Source organism: Phacochoerus africanus, chromosome 4 (assembly GCF_016906955.1).
Source record: "Phacochoerus africanus isolate WHEZ1 chromosome 4, ROS_Pafr_v1, whole genome shotgun sequence".
Lineage (NCBI taxonomy): Eukaryota > Metazoa > Chordata > Mammalia > Artiodactyla > Suidae > Phacochoerus > Phacochoerus africanus.
In genome coordinates, this window is record NC_062547.1 from 6,755,554 (window position 1) to 6,777,816 (window position 22,263).

A 22,263-nucleotide genomic window follows, 5' to 3' on the forward strand; every position below is an offset into this window, starting at 1 on the left:
GTCTGGAAAGGTCTGGGGGATACAGGCAGGTGAGGCAGGACTGCTGTCCTGGCTTTTACAGCCTGAGGTTCATCTCTTGCTGCCTCACAGGGGCCTCAACTCCTGCTGATTCTGCCTCCTCCAGTGGCCACTTCCCTCTTCCCTCTACCTACGGCATCCTCCCCCCAGGCCAAGGCCTCTCCCCACTCTCTGTTGTACCCCTGTCTCCTCCCTCCCCTGAGCCTCAGTCATCTGCCTTCAAGGAACTTTGACCAACCATCTTTGGTCTTGTTCCATCCAGGGCCTTTCTGAGTTAACCCGGGCTTCTCTGGGTTTGTTCTCTGGGCTCACCCCAGTCACCCTGCTCTGTGGTCCTGGTAAACTCTAGTTTATCCTCAGGTCTCAGCCCAGCCCTGAGCCTCCTTGAAGACAGGGGTGTAAGTGTGCTCCCCAGGAGTTCCCATCGTGGCGCAGTGGTTAACGAATCCGACTAGGAACCATGAGGTTGTGTTTCTGTGAGCTGTGGTGTAGGTTGCAGACGTGGCTCGGATCCCGCGTTGCTGTGGCTCTGGCCTAGGCCGGTGGCTACAGCTCCGATTCGACCCCTAGCCTGGGAACCTCCATATGCCGCGGGAGCGGCCCAAGAAATAGCAAAAAGACCAAAAAAAAAAAAAAAAAGAAATACCTAATGCTTTATTGTTACGATATTTAAACGGTATGGGGTAAAGGGCCTGGGACGATTGCCTCCCATCCTAGGCCTAAAGCTAATTGCTGTTACTGTTAGGTGTTATACATTTATCAGTGTGCAGAATATATACACGTACTCCAGTTTACATATATGTATATACACAAACATACATATATTAAATAAATATACACACCACACACATACACACACATATATACAAAAACACACACATTTGATATATGTGTATATATGGTATATACAATATGCAAATATACCATTTGATACAAATATATCATTTTAGTAGTTGGGGATTTTTTTTTCATAAAAAGTATTATACTAAAGATATATATATACTTTTGGCCACACCCATGACATGTGGCAGTTCCCAGACCAGGGATTAAACCCCTACCACAGTAGTGACAAAGCCGAATCCAGGGAACTCCTAGAGATATTGTTTTGCAACTTACTTTTTCTTAGAGATCTATTTTGGCACAAAAGACCTACCTCATTCTTATTTTTTTTTTTTTGTCTTTTGTCTTTTTAGGGCCCCACCCTCGGCATATGGAGGTTCCCAGGCTAGGGGTCCAATTGGAGCCTTAGCTGCTGGCCTACACCACAGCCACAGCAACCCAGGATCCAAGCATTTAGATCCGGACCTACCTTTTCTTTTTAACTGCTAACGTGGCAACACAAACCATAAAATACCTGGGAATAAATTTAAGAAATGTGTGACACTTTATGTAGAAAGTTATTAAAGATTTTGTTATGCTATACAAGTTAAAAGGTTATAGGAGTTCCCGTCGTGCCTTGGCGGTTAACGAACCCAACTAGGATCCATGAGGATGTAGGTTCGATCTCTGGCCTCGCTTAGTGAGTTAAGGATCCGGCGTTGCAGTGTAGGTGGCAGACACAGCTGGGATCTGGCGTTGCTGTGGCTGTGGCTATGGCGAGGCTGGCAGCTACAGCTCTGGTTCAACCCCTAGCCTGGTAACCTCCGTATGCTGTGGGTACGGCCTCAAAAAGACCAAAAAAGACCCCCCCAAAAGTCATGATATTTACAACCTTGTAATATCGATAAATTTTATGTGATGAAATATATGAAGTAAAAAGTAGAAGGGCGCACCCCCACCCCCCACCCAAGGCAACAGCATTGTTTTTTTCCAGGCTGCTTCTCTACCCTCCCAAGGGTATTATTTCTGGAACTTGCTTTTGGGGATTGAGTTAGCGCCTCCTCACGGGGAGTTGACGACACCTATAAATAGCTGTGACGCAGCCTTAGCCTGCCAAGTGCTGACGCTGAGGCATCGGCTCTGCCGGGGACCTGCGTCAGGGGACAGTCACAGTCATGAGCCAGGAGGAGGCTTTAATTAGACCAGGAAGGATGAGCTGGGGGATCTGTTGGGCAGGACATTCCAGGCAGGGGACTTGGTGCGGACGTGGGAGAACCATTTCTGAATAGCAGAACCCTGACAAGGGTGAGACCCCATGGCGGGGAGCGGGGGGCTGAGCCAGGCGGGGGCCCCACGGCCCGTGGCCAGAGCCAGACTGTGGCTCATGTTCCAACCCCCAGAAAGAAGCAGGGTCCAGGCTGTGAATCTCCTGCACCCCTCAGAGTGGGGGCAACAGAGGGGCCCCTCTTTGCTACGTGGAGAGGGGTGTCTGAACCCTAACCCTAACCCAGAACGTGGGGGCTGGGACCGTGTGTGGCCACAGCAGCCACAGAAATCAGGGGAGGTGGGTAGGCCGCCTCTATATCCCCCATGTCATCAGCTGGCAATGGATGTATTTGTTCTGTGTCACAAGTCCCAGTTCTGACGCTGAGAGCCCCTTGGAGGAGGGCGCACTGCCAGGCAGCCTGGCAGGGCGACACCTGCTCTCAGGGTGGAGCGGGCCCTTCACCCTCTCAACATCTCCATGGCCACTGGGACACAGAGGCCCAGAGACAGCTCCGTGAGGAAGGAGAAGAAGCCAGTCGGGAATTCACATTTCCTGCCCCTCAGAGTAGGTCAGGCCTATGACTGGTCTTTTTTTCCCCATCACCAGATGTGCCCACATCCCATTATTCCTGCTGTGGCGCAGTGGCTCAATGATCCAGCAAGTCTCTGTGTCGTTGCCAGTCCAGTTCCTGGCGCATTGGGTTAAGGATCTGGCATTGCCACTGGGGCTGCTCAGATTGGCTCCGTGGCCCAGGACCTTCCATATACCGCAGGTGTGACCACAAAGGGGGAAAAGAAAGTATTGCTCGATCCTTACTTGTCCCGCATAGCACGGCTAAGGCAGGTCAGCTTCAGGGCACTAGGTCAAGGCCGAGGTCTCCCAGACTTTCCTCAGTTTCACCTGAAACTCCCACCCCACCTCAAGAGGATCTAAGCAAAAAAGGTACAGGCCTTCTCATGTCACTTGGATAAAGTGGTTTGTACTGTACAGAAGGGACAGTACAAATGCTTGTTACACTGGTTTAACAAGTTTTGAGCGGTTGACAGTTTACGGGGATTTGCTCATGCCGTGGAATGCTGCAACTGAAGGAATCAGTGGGAAGCACTTCGAAATTATCCAAATATCGGATTCGTCTGACCCCCAGACCAGAGAGGAAAAGCTGGTGTCAGGGTCAAAGCAAAGCAGTCGGACCAGGCCAGAAGAAATGCAAAGGGGGATCAGAGGACAAGGCGCGAGACAGGCCCCGGAAAACTAGGTGCTGAAGTTCAGTGTGAGTTTAGGACACAGAGGCTGAAGCCGGAGGGAAGGGTGAGCCGGTTCTCCACCCATCTCAGCCCTAACTCAAGATGGGGACAGCACGACCTTGACTATTTCCCATGCTCTGTGACTAGGGGTTTGCAGTGCACAGACCCAGTGTGTGGCTAACGGGGGCCTGCGGGCCTTGTGTTTGCGGTGTCTCTGATTCTGGCACATTTCCGTTTTCCTGCAGAGCCCTGCTGAGCTCTTCTTGCGCTCCTGGCTCCCTCTGGCCCCTGTATGTTATTGGGAGACAGAGTTACCTGGTCAGGAGTGGCTGGGAGTTGAGCATTTTCTTTCTTTCCTTTTTTTTTTTTTGGAATTTCTGTCCTTTTTAGGGCCGCACCTGCGGCATATGGAGGTTCCCAGGCTAGGGGTCTAATCAGAGCTGAAGCCGCCAGCCTACACCACAGCCCCAGCAACGGGGGATCCGAGCCGCATCTGCGACCTACACCACAGCTCATGGCAATGCCGGATCCTTAACCCACTGAGCGAGGCCAGGGATCGAACCCACAACCTCATGGTTCCTAGTCGGATTTGTTAACCACTGCGCCACGAGGGGAACTCCGAGCATTTTCAATTAGAGGGACTCCACACATTCCATAGCCTCTTGTGGGGTTGGTCCTGGAGCCTGCACTCCTCTGCTGGGTCTGCAGCCTATGGATCTCTCTCTCCTGGGCTTTTCGGAGACAAGAAGTCAGCTCATAAAGGGATGGGGAGGAGATGAAGCTGCAGGATGAGGCCATGGAGTCACCAGGGCTTCCTTCAAGCCAGGCTCCTCTGGGGAGCGGCAGGCTTCCAGCAGTGGGAAAGCCGTGGTGCGGGCTGTGGACCACAGCGGGTGTGAGATAAGACAGCCTCCAGGAGGTCTCTAGCAGGGCCCCAATCTTTTGTGCTGCAGGCGGACTGGACAGTGCAGGAGAAGCCCACTCATGCCCACAGAGCCTGCATCTATCTTGAGCGGTCATTTGAGGTGAACATGGAGTGAAATTGATACAGCTACACAGGAACTTCCAAAGATAATGCGTCAGTCCCCTTCGCCCAGTTTCCTCCGCAGCAGCATCTTACATAATTACAGCATTGCCTCCATCTTTCAGCTTTGTCTGGGGAAAACTCTCCTGTCTTCCTTTTTTCTCATGCTGCATTTCATGTCTAACACCAGATGTGTGGGTTTTCCACACACCAAGTGATTCTTCAGCCCCAGTGGATGTCCTGCAATTCAATTCTGACACCATCCACCAGGAGTTAGCCTCTGATCCCACGAGTTAAGGGTTTAGTCCCACAAGACCGTCCCCACTTCAGACACCAGTCTCAACTCCTAGGCTGTCACCTATACTTCTGACCAACTGGCTCTAAGTTGGGATTGAACCCAACCACGCCACAGCAGCAACTTGAGCCACAGCAGCGACAAAGCTGGATCCTTAAGCTATAAGTCAGGACTTCCACGATCTCCTCTTGGGTTCAAAATTTTTAAAAAATTCTTTTTTTTTAGGGCCGTGCCTAGGCACATGGAAGTTCCCACAGCAACTGGGGATCCGAGCCTCGTCTGCGACCTATACTGCAGCTCACAGCAACGCCGGATCCTTAACCCACCGAGCAGGACCGGGGATCGAATCCACATCCTCATGGATACTACTTGGGTTTGTTACCGTTGAGCCACAGTGGGAACTCCTGGGTTCAGCAGTTTGCCAGAATGGGTCACAGATCTAAGGGAAACACATTTACTGGGTTATTATAAAGGATAGAATAAATAATACAGATAAAGGCCAGGTGCAGGCTCAGTGGTAATGAATCTGACTAGTATCCGTGAGGATGCGGGTTCCATCCCTGGTCTCACTGAGGGTCCAGGATCCGGTGTTGCCACGAGCTATGGTATAGTTTGCAGACGTGGCTCAGATCTAGTGGTGCTGTGGCTGTGGTGTAGACTGGCAGCTGTAGCTCCTCTTTGACCCCTAACCTGGGAACCTCCATATGCTCCAGGTGCGGCCCTAAAAAAAAGAAAAAAAAAAAAGCCAAATGAAGAGATACAAGAGTTCCCGTCATGGCTCAGTGGTTAATGAACCCAAGTAGGATCCATGAGGATGTGGGTTCAATCTCTGACCTCGCTCAGTGGGTTAAGGATCCGGTGTTGCCATGAGCTGTGGTGTAGGTCGCAGACGCGGCTCAGGTCTGGCCTTGCTGTGGCTGAGGTGTAGGCCGGCAGCTGTAGCTTCCAGCATCTTAATGTGTTGAGCAAGCTTGAAGCTCTCCAAACCCCATAATTTGGGGATACTTATGGAGGGGGCATCACAAAGGCATGATTGAGCTTTGACTCAATCCCCAGCTCCTCTCACCTTCCCAGAGGCTGGGAGGGGCTGAAAGTTCCAAGTTTGTAAGCCTGGCTTGATCTTTCTGAAGCATCACCCTCTTGGAGCTATCCAGGTGTCTACCAAGAGTTCCCTTGCTGGAACAGAGGACACTCCCATCACCCAGAAAATTCCAAGTGATCCCAGAGCTCTCTGTCAGGAGCTAGGGTCAAAGACCAAGTCGCAGGACAAAATAGACTCCTCTAGTGTTCTTATCCCTTAGGAAATTACAAGCATTTTAGGGACTCTGTGTCAGGAGAGGCTGGCAGAGACCAACGTTGATACTTTATTATTTCACAGGCGACTATAACGTTTCCACCTGAATTTTGGAATTAGCCTGTATTTTTATTGAAAAGACTGGGGTTTTGGAGTTCCCGTTGTGGCTCAGCAGGTTAAGAACCCGATGTTGTCTCTGTGAGGATGCGCGTTCCATCCCTGGCCTTGCCCAGTGGTTAAGTATCTGGTGTTGCCTTGGTTGTGGTGTAGGCCTCAGCTGCAGTTTTTTTTTTTTTTTTTTGTCTTTTTGTCTTTTTGCCATGTCTAGGGCCACACCCATGGCATATGGAGGTTCCCAGGCTAGGGGTCCAATCAGAGCTGTAGCCGCTGGCCTACGCCAGAGCCACAGCAACATGGCTCCGAGCCGTGTCTGCAGCCCACACCACAGCTCACGGCAACGCCGGATCCTTCACCCACTGAGCAAGGCCAGGGATCAAACCCACAACCTCATGGTTCTTAGTCGGATTTGTTAACCACTGCGCCATGATGGGAACTCCCTCAGCTGCAGTTTTGATTTGAACCCTGGCCCGGGAACTTCCATATGCTGCAATAAAACCAAAAACCAAACAACAGCAAAAAGACTGGGATTTTGACTGGTCTTACTTGACTCTACAGTGAATTTGGGAAGAACAGACATACCTTTTTGTTTTAGGCTGCACCCACGCTGGTGGAACTTCCTGGGCCAGGGACTGAGCCCACACCACAGCAGTGACAATGCCGGATCCTTAACCACTAGGCCACCAGGCTACCCATCCCCTAAATCTTTTTCTTAAACAGCTGTTTTGTGCTTTCAAATTTCTATGAGTAACATCACTTCAGTCAAGCATCACTTTTTTCTTTCTTTTTAGGGCTGCACCCTCAGCACCTGCGGCACATGGAGGTTCCCAGGCCAGGGGTCCAGTCGGAGTTGCAGCTGCCAGCCTATGCCAGAGCCACAGCAACTCGGCATCTGAGCTGCGTCTGCGACCTACACCACAGCTCGTGCAATGCTGGATCCTTAACCCACTGAGCGAAGCCAGGCATCGAACCTGAATCCTCAAGGACACTGTGTTGGGTTCTTAATCTGCTGAGCCACAACAGAATTCCCAAAGGCAGCAGTGAAACTAGAGCTAAATTTGCCTCACTACCTGAGCCAAAGCCTTCTGAACACCCTACCTCATCCCCGCCAGGCCCTCCGTGAATTCTGAGCCTTTCCACTTTGGCTGGAGGGGTCCCAGTCCCGTGTGATCTCCGGGCAGTCTTCGTTCTAATTCCTTCTGGTGGTGCTTTCCCTGCTTTAGATAATGTCCATAGGTTCCTGCCTTGATCAGAACCCACATGAAGCCCGAGGGAGACCCTCTGCAGCTCCTCCAGTTCCCTCTCCTTTCAGATTCTGCCCTGGGACCTCCAGCCACCTTGGTCTCCCCCCGTAAACTGGGGAGTTCTCTAGACAGTAAATTGGGAGAATTAGAGGACTTGCCTCGTTGGTTTGTTGTTTGTTTCTGACCCCGGGGCATGCAGACGTTCCCAGGCCAGGGACTGAACATGGGCCACAGCAGTGACCAGAGCCACAGCAGTGACAATGCCGGATGCTTAATCAACTGAATCACCAGGGAACTCTAGGATCGCCTTGTTTTTTTCCGTCTTTCATTCTTCTCAGCCCTTCACTGACTGATGATCGCGATCTTAAAAACTGCTCTTTCTTATATTTTGTCTGTTTTTTTTTTTTAGTTGTTTGAGGTGGTTTGGTAAATCCTGTCCTTGTTGCCCCATCTTTGCTGAAAGTGGAAATTTAACGGACTTACATTTCCCTCATCTATATATAGTGCCATACAATTAATGAATCAAGAATACTGATATGGGAGTTCCCGACTAGGCACCATGAGGTTGCGGGTTCTATCCCTGGCCTTGCCCAGTGGGTTAAGGATCTGGCCCGTGAGCTGTGCTGTAGGTCGCAGACACAGCTTGGATCCCGTGTTGCTGTGGCTCTGGCGTAGGCTGGTAGCTACAGCTCCGATTGGACCCCTAGCCTAGGAACCTCCATATGCCACGGGTGCGGCCCTAGAAAAGGCAAAGAGACAAAAAAAAATTTTTTTTAAGAAATATAAATTAGGAGTTCCCATCATGGCTCAGTGGTTAACGAATCTGACTAGGAACCATGAAGTTGCGGGTTCGATCCCTGCCCTTGCTCAGTGGGTTAAAGTGAGCTGTGGTGTAGGTTGCAGACGCGGCTCGGATCCCGCGTTGCTGTGGCTCTGGTGTAGGCCTGTGGCTACAGCTCCGATTGGACCCCTAGCCTGGGAACCTCCATGTGCTGCGGGAGCGGCCCAAGAAATAGCAAAAAGACAAAAAACAAACCAAAAAAATAAAAAAAATAAAAAATAAATATAATTTATATAGTATAAAATGGGCCCATTCTATGTGGATAGTTCAATGTGTTTTAACAATGATAAAAATGACCATCATCAACATAGAGCACTTTTCTATTAATTTTGTCGTTTGCAGCTGGATCCAGCTAGGTCCGAATATGGTCCAGTTAGCTTAGGTCTTTTTCTTTTTTTTAGGGCTGCAGGTGCAGCATATGGAAGTTCCCAGGCTAGGGGTGGAATCAGAGCTGCAGCTGCCAGTCTATAACACAGCCACAGCAACACCAGATCCAAGCCACATCTGTGACCTACACCACAGCTCACAGCAATGCCAGATCCTTAACCCACTGAGTGAAGCTAGGGATGTAACCCTCATCCTTATGGATACTAGTTGGGTTCTTAACCTGCTGAGCCACAATGGGAACTCCCCCAGTGGACAGTTTTCAATGGCTGTGGCCTATGAGGAAGAAAGAAAAAAAAGAAAGGAGAAAAAAGAAAGAAAGGAACCCTGGCCCTAAGGTGGTGCCAGGGTCTCTAGCCTGAGTAGTAGGATGACAGAAATGCCATCAGCTGCACTAGGAGATTTTGAGGAAAAACTGGCAGCTCTGTTGTGGAGTTAGGAAAGAGAGGTCCATAGGGAAGTAAAACTTTGGGAGTTCCCATTATGGTGCAGCGAAAACGAATCCGACTAGTATCCATGAGGATTCGGGTTCAATCCTTGGCCTCACAGTTGGTTAAGGATCCTGTGCTGCCGTGAGCTGTTGTGTAGGCTGCAGACATGGCTGGGACCCCATGTTGCTGTGGCTCTGGCATAGGCTGAAGCTCTGATTCAGTCCCTAGGCTGGGAGTTCCCATAGTGGCACAGCAGAAACAAATCTGACTAGGAGCCATGAGGTTGCGGGTTCGATCCCTGGTCTTACTCAGTGGGTTAAGGATCTGATGTTGCTGTGCCTGTGGTATAGGTTGTCAGCTGTAGCTTCGATTAGATCCCTTGGCTGGGAACCTCCGCACGCTTTGTGTGTGGCCCTAAAAAGCAAAAACCTGGAACTTAGCCTGGGAACTTCTATATGCCACAGGTGCACTCCCCCCCAAAAAAAACCAAGGAGTTCCCATTGTGGCACAGTGGAAACTAATCCAACTACTATCCATGAGGATGTGGGATGGATCCCTGGCCTTGGGGATCCTGTGTTGCCATGAGCTGTGGTGTAGGTCACAGATGGGGCTCGTATCCCACATTGCTGTGGCTGTGCCATAGGCCGGCAGCTATAGTTTGACCCCTAGCCTGGGAACGTCCATATGCCATGGGTTCAGCCCTAAAAAGACAAAAAAAAAAAAAAAAGAGAGAGAGAGAGGAGTTCCTGTCATGGCTCAGTGGTTAATGAATCCGACTGGGAACCATGAGGTTTTGGGTTTGATCCTTGGCCTTGCTCAGTGGGTTAAGGATCTGGCATTGCTGTGAGCTGTGGTGTAGGCCAGTGGCTACAGCTCCGATTAGACCCCTAGCCTGGGAACCTCCATATGCCTTGGGTGCGGCCCTGGAAAATACAAAAAAACAACAGTAATAAAATAAAATGAAAGAGAGAGATTACAACAGGATAAGAAAAACCATGAAGAAATAGCAGGTATAAGCAGTCACTACCCCCAGAGCTGAAGTTGGTGCCCAAGGAAGAAGTTCCCCATTGCAGAGCTAAAATCCAGATCTTCTTGGACAGGGCATGGCCCATCCTTAAGGAACAGCAGAGAAGCTGCTTCTGTGTCACACTGGAAGAACTTTCTGGAAATCTGCTCTCTAGAGTACTAGGGAAGGTTTCACGGGGAAGTGTCTCAGCAGAAGGACTCCATTACATAAGAGGCGGAAGGGGGAAGGAGGGGAAGCTGCTGGTACCCAGGTACTGCTGATGGCTGGGCAGGAGCCTGATGCTGGAGACACCACCTGCAGGAAACGGCCCAGTGAGCACACAAGGAAGGGACTCTCCTTTCTTTTGCAGTGTATCTCCCATGCCCTCTGCTGACAAAGCTTAACACCACGCCAGCCATCAAAGGAAAGATATTTAAAGGCCCAGATCCTTTTTTGGAGAGCAGACAATGAAGGATACACTTGGAGCTGAGAGGCGAGTAATTGATAACTGGTGCAACTTGGCTCAAACATCCACAGAAATTCTATAGTTCAGCCATATTTTGCTTAAGGCTTGAGACAGTTAGAAATATATCAAGGAGTTCCCGTCGTGGCGCAGTGGTTAACGAATCCGACTAGGAACCATGAGGTTGCAGGTTCGATCCCTGGCCTTGCTCAGTGGGTGGTGTAGTTTGCAGACGTGGCTCAGATCCCACGTTGCTGTGGCTCTGGCGTAGGCCGGTAGCTACAGCTCCGATTCGACCCCTAGCCTGGGAATCTCCATATTCCACGGGATCGGCCCAAGAAATAGCAAAAAGACAAAAAAAAAAAAAAGAAAAGAAAAGAAATACTCAAAACTAATTGTGGTAACTAACTCCATTAAGCTGAAGTCTCAAAGTTGATTAGCCAAGTAGGTTACAAAAACAAGTATAGCAGGTCAGGTATATCCAGGGGGAAAAAAAAAAACAGAACCACTTGAGTTTAATATTTTATTGAACCACAGTGTAAGCACATAGTGTACAAAATGTATAGTACTGGCTATTTCAAAGATAAAACTTAGAAATACATGTTGAAAAATACAGATCTTTAATTGTTAAAATTTTCTTTCATAATCTGTTACTCCTTTGACTTGGATCAGAGCCCTGACATCTTTTTCTCTGCATCTTGGTGGTCTCATATTTCAAGTTGCAATGTGTAGAACGGAATTCAATCTTGCTTTGGGAGCAAAATTTAGTTTACTCAATTTCCTAACAAAAAACAGCTGTTCACAGACACGGATACTTCCCAATATGGACGGAAACTTCGCTCAATGGTTTCTATATCTACAGTAACTCTTGCTGAGGTACTTGGCTCAAACATCCACACTCAGAACTCTGGTATTCTGACGTCACCACACTTCGTTTTCAGGACTGTAGACACTGAAGCTCAATAACTTCCACTTGCAATTTTTTTTCTTTTTTTTTTTTTTGTCTTTTGTCTTTTTAGTGCGGCACCTGCAGCATATGGAGGTTCCCAGGCTAGGGGTCGAATCAGAGCTGTAGCCACCAGCCTATGCCACAGGCACAGCAACACAGATCCAAGCTGCACCTGCGGCCTACACCACAGCTCACACCAATGCTGGATCCTTAACCCACTGAGCGAGGCCCAGGATCGAACCCACAACACTCATGTTTCCTGGTTGGATTCGTTAACCACTGAGCCACGACAGGAACAACCTTATCTTCAGCAGTGAGGCCCTCCAGGGAGGCTACATGGGCCTGGGAAGGAAAGGGAGAGTGGAGAGTGTTCTCTGAGGAAGCCACAGGAGGACTGGCAAAGGGCGGACGGCTCAGGGATACTCTATTAGCTCTACCTTGATCTGGGCAACTGTCTCCAGGCCGGTCACTTCAAGAGCATGCAGCTCCCAGACGCGGACAAACAGCTGTATCTTGGCGACCTGACAGAGAAGAGTGAGGTCAGGAGCGGGGAGACGTAGGGGGAGAGGTGTGGGAGTACAGGACAGCTCTTGGGTCCGAAGGGCGCTTGTGCAGCGGACCGCATTCTTAGGAGAATCGTGAGGCAGAGCTGACCAGAGCCCGTAGGAGGGGCACAAGCAGGGCAGGTCAGGACCTGCTTCCTGGTCCTCGGAGCCCTGCAGCCGTCAGTCCCTCAGGTTTCACGGTTCCGTTCTACCAGGATCTTACCTGGACCCTGTCTCGCGACGCCGCTGTAATTGTGGAAACACAATCCAGAAGCGGGCGCGAACACATCCGCCACTAGGGGCGCAGTGCGTCCCTGCCGCGAGCAGTCTCACGCCTTCCCCTGGGGCCACAGCCCTCCTTTGCCACGCCCCTCCACGATCTGCGCAGGCGCGGGCACCGGCCTGGGCGCCGAGGCTTTCGGAGGGGTTGGCCGAGACGGCTGCGCGCGTGTTCCGTCCGGCACTTGGTGAGCTGGAAAGTTGGCTCCCTGCCCGACTGTGGACCGCGGGAAATGATGGGAGCCGCTAGGTCTAGCACTCTTAGGAAGGCCCAGCTTTTTGTCGGGACCTCGGAACAATGAGTGTTTCTCCTTCAAGATGACATTTTTATTTTTATTTATTTTTTTCAAGATGACATTTTTAAAAGCAGAGACAGGGTTTTAGGGCGCACAGGGTAGACGGTATGACGCGGCTTCAGGTGTGGCTAGCAGAGGTTTTCGCCCAGGATGGGGAGGCGGCGGAGGTCACAGTTGGCCGCAGCTACTGAAAGCACATTTGGTGCAGCGGCCTTATTTCACTTAGGCAGGGGGAAGGAGGCAGGTGTGGAGGTGAAACTGCCCGGATCAGTGGGTCCCAGAGCCTCGGTGCCCCAGCTTTGCAGTCCCTTTCTTGTAACCTTCAGGCCTAGTCCAGCACTGGACTCTGGTTCTGGAAAGAGAAATACTCGAAGAGAGTCCTTAAGGCAGAATAGTTAAGTTACAAATTGTAGAGAAAAAATCTACAACTCAGAATTTAATCCTCCCCAGCCCTAAATTTCAGTGAAGCTGGGTAAAAATAACTAGGTAAGTTGGTCCCAGAAAAATAGACTTAAATATTGAAAGCTTTAAATCTTGGCCTTGTGTAATGGTTCAGACTTTGTAGCCAGACCAAGTTCAAATCTCAGCTCCGTTCTGTATGGCTTATAATGTTATGACCTTGGACAAGTCACATGATCTTTGTAGCTCAGTTTTCTTTTTCTTTTTGACTTTTTAGGGCCATACCTGCAGCATATGAAAGTTCCCAGGCTAGGGGTCGAATAGGAGCTATAGGTGCCAGCCTACTCCACAGCCACTGCAATGCAGGATCCGAGCCATGACTGTGATTTACACCACAGCTCACGGGAACATGGGATCCTTAACCCACTGAATGGGGCCAGGGATTGAACCCATGTCCTCATGGATACTAGTTAGGTTCATTACCACTGAGCCAGGACGGGAACTTCTGCAGTTAGCTTCTTTAACCCACTGTGCCACAGCGGGAACTCCTCATCCTTTTTTTTTCTTCCTTGCTATGCCAGCAGCATCCCAGAGCCCTCAAAGCACATACTGTGTCCCATCCTTTATTTGGGAGTGGAGGTGTTGAGAGTGTGCCATGACTTGTAGAAGTTCCTGGGCCAGGGATCAAACCTGCACCATAGCAGTGACAACACTGGATCCTTAACCCACTGTGCCCCCAGGGAACTCCTGCTGTGTCTTGAGTGCTAGCACCTCCACTCCATGTGAGCCCAGGATATGGGGGTAGCGTGAAGGCTCTCGGGGACCTCCAGGTGCACTGTGAGGACAATAGCATCCAGCACCTTTGCCCTTGGCATTGGTGGAAGAGCCCTACTCCCACACCTCATGATCTGCTGAACCTGTGGTTGGCTGGGTGGGAATGGGATCTATGGTGAGATCCCCCAGAGCAGGCATCCCTCCTCCTGGGGAGGAGACAGAGGGCAGATGGGAAAAGGTGAAGCACCCAAGACCTCAGTGGCAGGATGCCCCCAGCAGGCCTGTTCTTGGCCTTGCCTCTCTCTTCCATCCCTACTGGACAGGTGGCATAATGAGAGCATGGGCTTCTCTGGGTCTGATTCTGGCCCTGCCACTCACTGCTGGTGTGACATGGGTTAATCACTAGCCTCTATCAAGCTCAGTTTCAGCAAAATAGAGATAATCCTACACTGGACTTCAGAGGGCTCTTGGGAGGATAAAATGAGGATGCACATAAAGCACTTAGAACTCTGCTCCTTTGTTTCAAAGATTTTTCTGAGCCTTCCTGCCCTAAAGAAGGGAGATGTCAGCCCGAGAGTCACCTAAAGACCCACTGCAGCTGCGGCGCTGGGCTCTTCACTTAGCCGTGTGTTTCTGCCTCCGTGGGGGGTGCTTTCAGAGGTGCAGGATGTTCCCCCTCGTCTGCAGCTCCGTATGAGAAGGGGGTAGTAGTTCAGGCTTCTGGCCTCTGCCTTTTCGGGGCTATAGAGATAGGACCCAGAAGGCCAGGCTGCCCTCCGGAGAAAGAAGCCCCTGGCTGGGCCTCACTGGCCTTCCCTCTGGCCCCACAGAAGGCTGTGGAGGGCTTCGCCATGACGCTGCTGGATGTGATGCAGTGAGGTCTTGGGACCACGCTGGCCGAGGGCCGCTACATCCTGGCCCCTAGAGAAGGGCTTCCGAAGCCTGCGCTACAGTGTCGCCCGCATTACTGCCATGCTCAGGGGGCCTCTGAGCTGGGGAGAGGTGCTGGAACTGGGACATGGGGAGCACAGTGACTGGATCCTGGGCCTGGCCGGGCAGTGCGGGACCCTGCAGAGCCGGGCCTGGAGGACAGTGGCCCTGGGAGGAAGGGTTCCCTGGTGGAGGGGGGAACCAGCCACGGTGTGCCCGCAGTCTCTTCCACCCCAGATCCTCTTTGTCCACCCGGACATGGCAGCCCACTCTACAAGCTTAGAGGGCAGGTTCTTCACTCCGCCTCTGGTTGCCTTGGTGAAGGCTCGTCCCCTTTCTCCACTTGGGACACGGCAGCCCCCAAGTGGCTTCCAGGGCCCTTGGGCTGGTGCCTGATGCAGAGTGGCAGTGGGGGGGGAGCAGCAGTTTCAAGGACCCAGGACAAGCATGTCCCCCTCTCGTGGCCACTCTGGCTTCCCCTCATGTCCAGCATGAGGTGCTGCCTTCCAGCTGAATGAAGCTGTAGGGAAGGTGTCCTTTTTCTGGTCGTTCCCCTCCCAGGCAGATGGGGACAAGCCACCCAAGCACTGAGAGGGAGCCTGCAGGCCAGAGGATGCTGGCCCTTCCGCTCCCCACCCTTTGCCTCCACGTGTGAGCAGGGCCTGAAGCTGAACCCCTGTGGGAGGAGAGGGGTGCAGTGGAGTACAAGCTTTGGGGTCTCCCAGACCTGGACTCAAATCACACTAGACAGTGCAATTCCTACTCTCTAAATGACGGCACAATTTCAGATTAAAAAATAAAAAGCTGATGGAGTTCCCGTCGTGGCGCAGTGGTTAACGAATCCGACTAGGAACCATGAGGTTGCGGGTTCGGTCCCTGCCCTTGCTCAGTGGGTTAACCATCAGGCGTTGCCGTGAGCTGTGGTGTAGGTTGCAGACGCGGCTCGGATCCCGCGTTGCTGTGGCTCTGGCGTAGGCCGGTGGCTACAGCTCCGATTCGACCCCTAGCCTGGGAACCTCCAAATGCCGTGGGAGTGGCCCAAGAAATAGCAACAGCAACAACAACAACAAAAAGACAAAAAGACAAAAAAATAAAAATAAATAAAATAAAAATAAAAAGCTGAGATAGCACTTCACACTAGATGGCCATGATTTTTTAATTAAAAAAATGTTTTTTTCTTTTTACTGCCCAACCTGCAGCATATGGAAGTTCCCAGGTTAGGGGTCGAATCAGGGCTGCAGCTGAGGCCTGTGCCACAGCCTCAGTAACACTGGATCCGAGCCGCATCTGCGAGTATGCTGCAGCTTGGGGCAACACCAGATCCTTGACCCCCTGAGCAAGGCCAGGGATTGAACCCACATCTTCACAGACAGTGTCGGGTACTTAACCCACTGACCCACAACCGGAACTCCCTGTAATTTTTTTAGAAAAGCAGAATAAGTGTTGGTTGGGATGTGGAAAAACGGGAAGCCTCGTGTGGTGTCAGTAGGAGTGTAAAGTGGTGCAGCCGCTGTGACTCAGCTTGGTGGCGCCTCAGAAAGTTAACCCTACGACCCAGCAATTTCACTCCTAAAAGGGACTGAAACTAGGATACTTGTATGTGAATGCTGACAGCGTTATTCACACTATTCAAGAAGTGGAAAAGACTCCAATGTCCGCCAGCCATGAAGTGGATTAAAAATCATGGTGTATTCTCGGCACAAGTGAACTTTTCCACAGAAAAGAAACTCATGGACTTGGAGAACAGACCTGTGGTTGCCAAGGGGGAAGGAGTGGGATGGACTGGGAATTTGGGGTTAATAGATGCAAACTATTGCCTTGGGAATGGATGAGCAATGAGATCCTGCTGTGTAGCACTGGGAACTAGATCTAGTCACTTATGATGGAGCCCAATAATGGGAGGAAAAAGAATGTATGCATGCATGTGTGACTAGGTCACCTTGCTGTACAGTGGAGAATTGACAGAACCCGGTAAAGCAGCTATAATGGGAAAAATAAAAATCATTATTAAAAAACATGGGAGTTCCCGTCGTGGCGCAGTGGTTAACAAATCTGACTAGGAACTATGAGGTAGTGGGTTCGATCCCTGGCCTTGCTCAGTGGGTTAAGGATCCGGCGTTGCTGTGAGCTGTGGTGAAGGTTGAAGACACAGCTCGGCTCTGGTGCTGCTGTGGCTCTGGTGTAGGCTGGTGTCTATAGCTCTGATTAGACCCCTAGCCTGGGAACCTTCATGTGCTTTGAGAAGTGGCCCTAGAAAAGGCAAAAAAAGACCAAAAAAAAAAGGTGTATTCATACAATGGAATATTATTCAGCCATAAAAAGGAACAAAGCACTGATACCTGCTACAGCACAGATGAATTTTGAAAACAGGCTAAGTGAAAGAAGCCTGACACAAAAAGTCAATTACTATAGATTCTACTGAAATGAAATGTCTAGAATTGGCAAATTCATAGAGGCAGAAAGTCGGTTTGAGGTTTCAGGGGCTGGAGGAGTAGCTGCTTAATAGATGTGGTTGCTGTTTGGGGTCTTGCAGCTTCTCCTTCTTGTCCTTTCAGCTGCCTCGCTTTAGATAGACGGGCACTTGCTGTCCCCTGCCGAGCCTGGAACAGGCTGCTCGCCGGGACCACGGCCTCCTACTGCCTCCTCTCACCACCTTCAAGAGACACCATCTCCTAAAGGTGATTTTCTTTCTTGTTTTGTCTTTTTAGGGCCACACCCCCAGCATATGTAGGTTCCCAGGCTAGGGGGTGAATCAAAGCTGTAGCCACCGGCCTACACCACAGCTCATGGCAACACTGGATCCTTACCCACTGAGCGAGGCCAGGGGTCGAACTCGTGTCCTCATGGATACTAGTTGGGTTCGTTAACCACTGAGCCACGACGGGAACTCCTAAAGGTGATTTTCTATCACCAAAACTCACCAAGGGGCTACGGGGCTGCAGATGGTGGCACTAGGCCATCGCTCTCATTCAGGGGGCCCAAGCCAAGGCCCCTTAACCCGGCCCTATCCTGTCTCCGGGTTCCACTCCCTCAGCCCTGCATCCTGCATTCCCCTCAGGCTTGTCTGGGTTTGGTGTCCCTTCCACCCTGTGGGTGCCCAGCTCTCCTGGGAGCACTAGTACCATCATCATGTGACTTGAGTTTGGCCTGAGAAGACCTACCAGGCCTGCTGTCCTCACTGGGCTTGAGAAGTTGGGGTTCCTCAGCTCATCTAGGAGAGAGCCCTGCCTCCCGTGCCCCCGGGCCACACCACCCCTCCTGCTTCCAGCTGCTCCTTAGGGCATGTGGGTTGTCTTTTTGTGTGTGTTTTTTTAGGGCCACACCTGCAACTTATGGGAGTTCCCAGGCTGGGGGTCGATTTGGAGCTGCAGCTGCCACAGTAGGAACCAGCCACTTCAGTGTAGCAGGGCTGGGATAGGTGAGGGCAGAGTGGGGCAGGAGGGCTCCTGGGAGAGGCCCTGGGGCCCCCCAACATCTCTCTTTGGGAACCATGAAGTACCTGATGGGGTGGGAAGGAAGGGCCTGGGGTGTGGAGCTAGAAGAAGCAGGGACGCTGCGGGGACTCGAACCCCGGCCCAGCAGTGCCAGGTGTGCCACCACCAACGTCTTTTGCTTTTTCCTGCTCGTTTTCTCACAGACTCAAAGGTGAAAAGCAAAACCTGAACGCGGCCATGAGCCGCATCCAGGAAAAGAAACACCTGCGACGGCTCTGCGCCTCCCCCCGCCCCAATGCACACCTCCCTCCTGACACCCCTTCAAAGGCACACGGGGACACAGGTCCCCGCAGCCTCGTGGCCACTGCTTCTCATCATGCTGGCTGCACATCCCAGCCGCAGGAGCACCAAGTCAGACGGGGAAACAACCGCACGGCACGGCCCTGCTGCTCAGGACAGGTTCAGCGCTGACAAGACTGGTGGTGGAGAGAAATTGCCAAGATGCTAAGAAACTTGAGAGGCCACCTCTGCAGCAGGGCTGGGACGGGTGAGGGGAAGAGAACTTACTTTCATTTTATACTTTTTCCATGGCTTGAATTTTAAACTCTCCATAGGTTACTTTTATAATTAAAGGCAGAAATCTGGTTTTCTCATCAGGACAGGAACTCAGGAGCTAGGGGGGAAGCCTTGAGCCCTCTGGGCTGGCTCAAAGGCCAACGGCCCTCCATTCTGCTGTGCCCCGACCACGCTGGGTCACACAGACAGGCCCACCTGCCTCGCCTGCTGTCCTGTCCTGCTCTCCTGCCATCGCCGGCTGTGGATTCCTTCCTGGGAACAGCCAGTGCTTGAAACAAAGTCGGAAGCACAGGGGCCCCACCAGTGTCTCGTCTCACCCCGGGTCTGAGTTTTGGGGAGGGCGGGTCCAGGTCCGCAGGGCCCCTGGGCAGCACCTGCCCCCAGGCCTCCCTCCCAGCCCACTGCCCGCAGCACCCACTGCTCCCAGCCCAGGCCCTGCCTCCCTTGGGCCCACGGCGGGTCCAGTGGGTGCACCCCCTGCTCCCCACTGTGGAGAGCTTTACAGCCCTTGTCCGGGAGTCCTGCCCTGGCCCCTCCTGTTAGCCCTGAGGAGCTCAGAAGCCCCTTCCCAGCAAGGTCCAGATGAGAAGCTGAGGCTCAGAGAGGGCTGAGAGCTGCTGGGGGTCACGCAGAACACCAGGCAGCACTGGGTCCTCTACTCAATCTGAGGAACGTGAGCAGAGCCAACCCCACCTCACACACACACACTCACACACCCCAACCCCAAGGCCTGGGGACCCCCAGGTGGGCTCAGAGCCAGGCCTGTGGCCCAGCCTCCGCCCCCTCATCCCAACCCCCTCACGTCCCTGCCCCGCCTCCCAGCCCATCTCCCCGCCCAGCTCCCTTCGGCTTTGTCCCCCAAACACAACACAAAGGGCAGGCACTTACTTACTGCAGCAGGAGAGGGGACACGTGCACGGCCATCTAAGTCCCAACCTGATGACGAAGCCACAAAGCTCTGACCTTAAAAGGCCTCAGAAATGGGGGTAGTAAAAACACTCTGTAAGATGAGCAAAGAGTTAATTTGACACGTTAGTGACAAGGCCCTCGCCACCTGTCCTTTAGGAAACCGAGAGAGTGATCTACACACGGAAACGCGCCACGCTGGCTAAAAGGGTACAAGTTAAAGTGGCGTCAAGAAGCCACCTCCTGCTCGTAGTCCATGAGCAAGTATATAAGGGAATTTGCCCAGACACGTTTGTGACAGTGTGATTTGTCATTACAAGATGCTGGACCCACAAGGCAGCAGTGACAGGCTCACACCTTGGAATGCCCTCGAGGCGGGTGATCTCAGCAGGGTACCCGGGCCTGCAACACGACCCAAAGTGGGAAGAGCCCAGTATCTGCCAGTCCCGCCCGGGTAGCATAAACATTCACACAGGAGCGGAAAGCAGAGAGAGATGACCCAACAGGTACTTCAGTCAAATGCAAATGAGACGGCCAGGCCGGGGTGGGGTGGGGGGTGGGGGCAGGTCCCCCCCTGTCCGCGTCGCACAAGGTGAACTCCCAGCAGAAAGCAGGCCACACAGGAGGCGTCTCGACGTTCCCACAACGCTGCAGCAAAACACATCGAACAAGCGGGTGAGCCGTCTCGGGCCGGGCCGGGGGACCAGAAGCGGGGGTGGGAAGGCCACCCACTTCCCGTCCCAGCCCCAGGATGCAGGGGGCGAGGACGGGGCCGAGACACACGCGGAGGGCCCGGCCCCGAGCGTGGGCCGTGACGGGCCTCGGCGGCGCCCGTGGAGCGCTTACGAAGCCAATCACAGGCGCCCGCGGGCTCTGGGCCTGGCCCAGCCAGTCCCCTCGCGGCCCAGAGGCTTTGCTCGAGCCCTTCTGGCACCGGGAAGGCTCGCTCTCGAGCTGCTCTCACCCTCCGAGAGAGAGCGCGAGGGTCCCCTGCCCTGGGTCGGGCCCTCTGCCTTCACGGCCTGCTCAAGCTACACCGCCCTCCCCACGGTGGCTTGTATAATCACCGCCTGGGGCCTGTCCCCGTGAGAGTGGGGGCACCGGGACGGCAGGCCAGCAGCCTCCGTGCTGCCTGGGTCTGTGGGCTCAGGCTGGCCACGGAGGCCAGCGTTAGAAAGGGAAAGCCTGGCGGAGGCTGCTGCTCTTTGCTGACCGCCCTCCATGCGCCCGCTAGGCCCCGGCCGCCAAAAGGGGCCCCCACATCCTCCTGGGGGCATCAGGAGCCTCCCTGAGACGGCTCCACACCCCGCAGTGCGGTGGCAGCTGCGGCGCCTCACGTGGCCTCTTCTTTCCGCTGTTACAAGTACACGCGTCTGAACCGGAGCCAGTGAAGGATGCGGTGCAAGGCTCTCAGAGAAACGAAACGAAATCCAAGGAAAACCGGAGGAAATAATGAAATAAAAGTAGAGATGAATGAACTACAAAATCAAAGTAAAACTACTTATTTAAAGCTGCTTCTTTGAAAAGGCCAATAAATAAGAGTTCTTGAAAGACTATTCAAGAGAAGGAAAAACTAAGAATAAGAACAAAGCAAAGGAGTTGCCGCTGTGGCGCAGCAGAAATGAGTCTGACTAGGAGCCATGAGGTTGTTAAGTTCGATCCCTGGCCTCGCTCACTGGGTTAAGGATCCCCCGTTGCTGTGAGCTGTGGTGTAGCTTGCAGACACGGCTTGGATCCCGTAGTTGCTGTGGCTCTGGCATAGGCCGGTGGCTATGGCTCCGATTTGACCCCTAGCCTGGGAACCTCCATATGCCGTGGGAGCAGCCCTAGAAATGGCAAAAAGACAATAAATAAATAAACAAATAAAATAAAATATCAACTTATTTTATTTCAGAGGACACTACCAAGAAAGTAGAATCACAATCCACAGAATGGGAGAAAATGTGAGCTAATCACCTATCTGATAAGGGTACAGTATCCAGAATATATAAAGAACTCTTACAACTCAGTAGTGAGAAGACCAGCAGCCATTAACAAGTAGGCAAAGGATCAGTATAGACACGTCTCCAAAGATACTCATGCGGCCGACAAGCACCTAAAAAGGTGCCGGACATCATTAGTCACTGGGGAAAGGCGAATCAGAATCACGCGAGCTACCACCCTCACCCTCATCGGGGCGGCCAGACCAACACGGCAGATGAGAACAAGAGGGGCGAGAACGCGGAGAAACGGGGGAAACCCTCAAACTGCTGGGGGGACGCACAATGTGCACATTCCACGTTGGGAAACACTCCGGCAGTGCCTCGAAAAGTCAAACATAGTTGTTACATGACCCAGTGATTCCACTCCTGGAATTATACCAGAGAGAATTTAAAACCTGTGTTTGCACAAGAACTTTTACACAAATGCTCACAGAAGCATTACTCCTAAAGGCCAAAATAGTGGAAACAACCCAAACGTGCAACTGATGAATGGATAAACACATACGGCATAGTCACACAAGGGAATCTTATTTAGCCCTAGAAAGAAAGGAAGTGTTACCGCACCTGCCACGGCCTGGAGGAACCCCGAAAACATCACGCTGCGTGAAATCAGACAAACACAATTTGACTCCACTTAGACGAGGTATCTGAGTAGGCAAATTTAGAGATGCAAAGTATAACAGAGACAACCGGGGGCAGGTGAAGGGGAGCGGGCAGTGGGGGAAGACGGGACGTTGGATGGGTAG

General features: G+C 52.2%; 1 long non-coding RNA gene across 1 annotated transcript in view; it reads left to right on the top strand.

Moving 5' to 3' along the window:
- Positions 1-21,013, top strand: part of LOC125124959 (uncharacterized) — a 35,790-nt gene extending 14,777 nt beyond the window's left edge. The window contains exons 3-4 of the long non-coding RNA XR_007134338.1: positions 17,175-17,297; positions 18,257-21,013. This is a non-coding gene — a long non-coding RNA (uncharacterized LOC125124959). The remainder of the gene's footprint in view (positions 1-17,174; positions 17,298-18,256) is intronic.
- Positions 21,014-22,263: the final 1,250 nt, after the last annotated feature.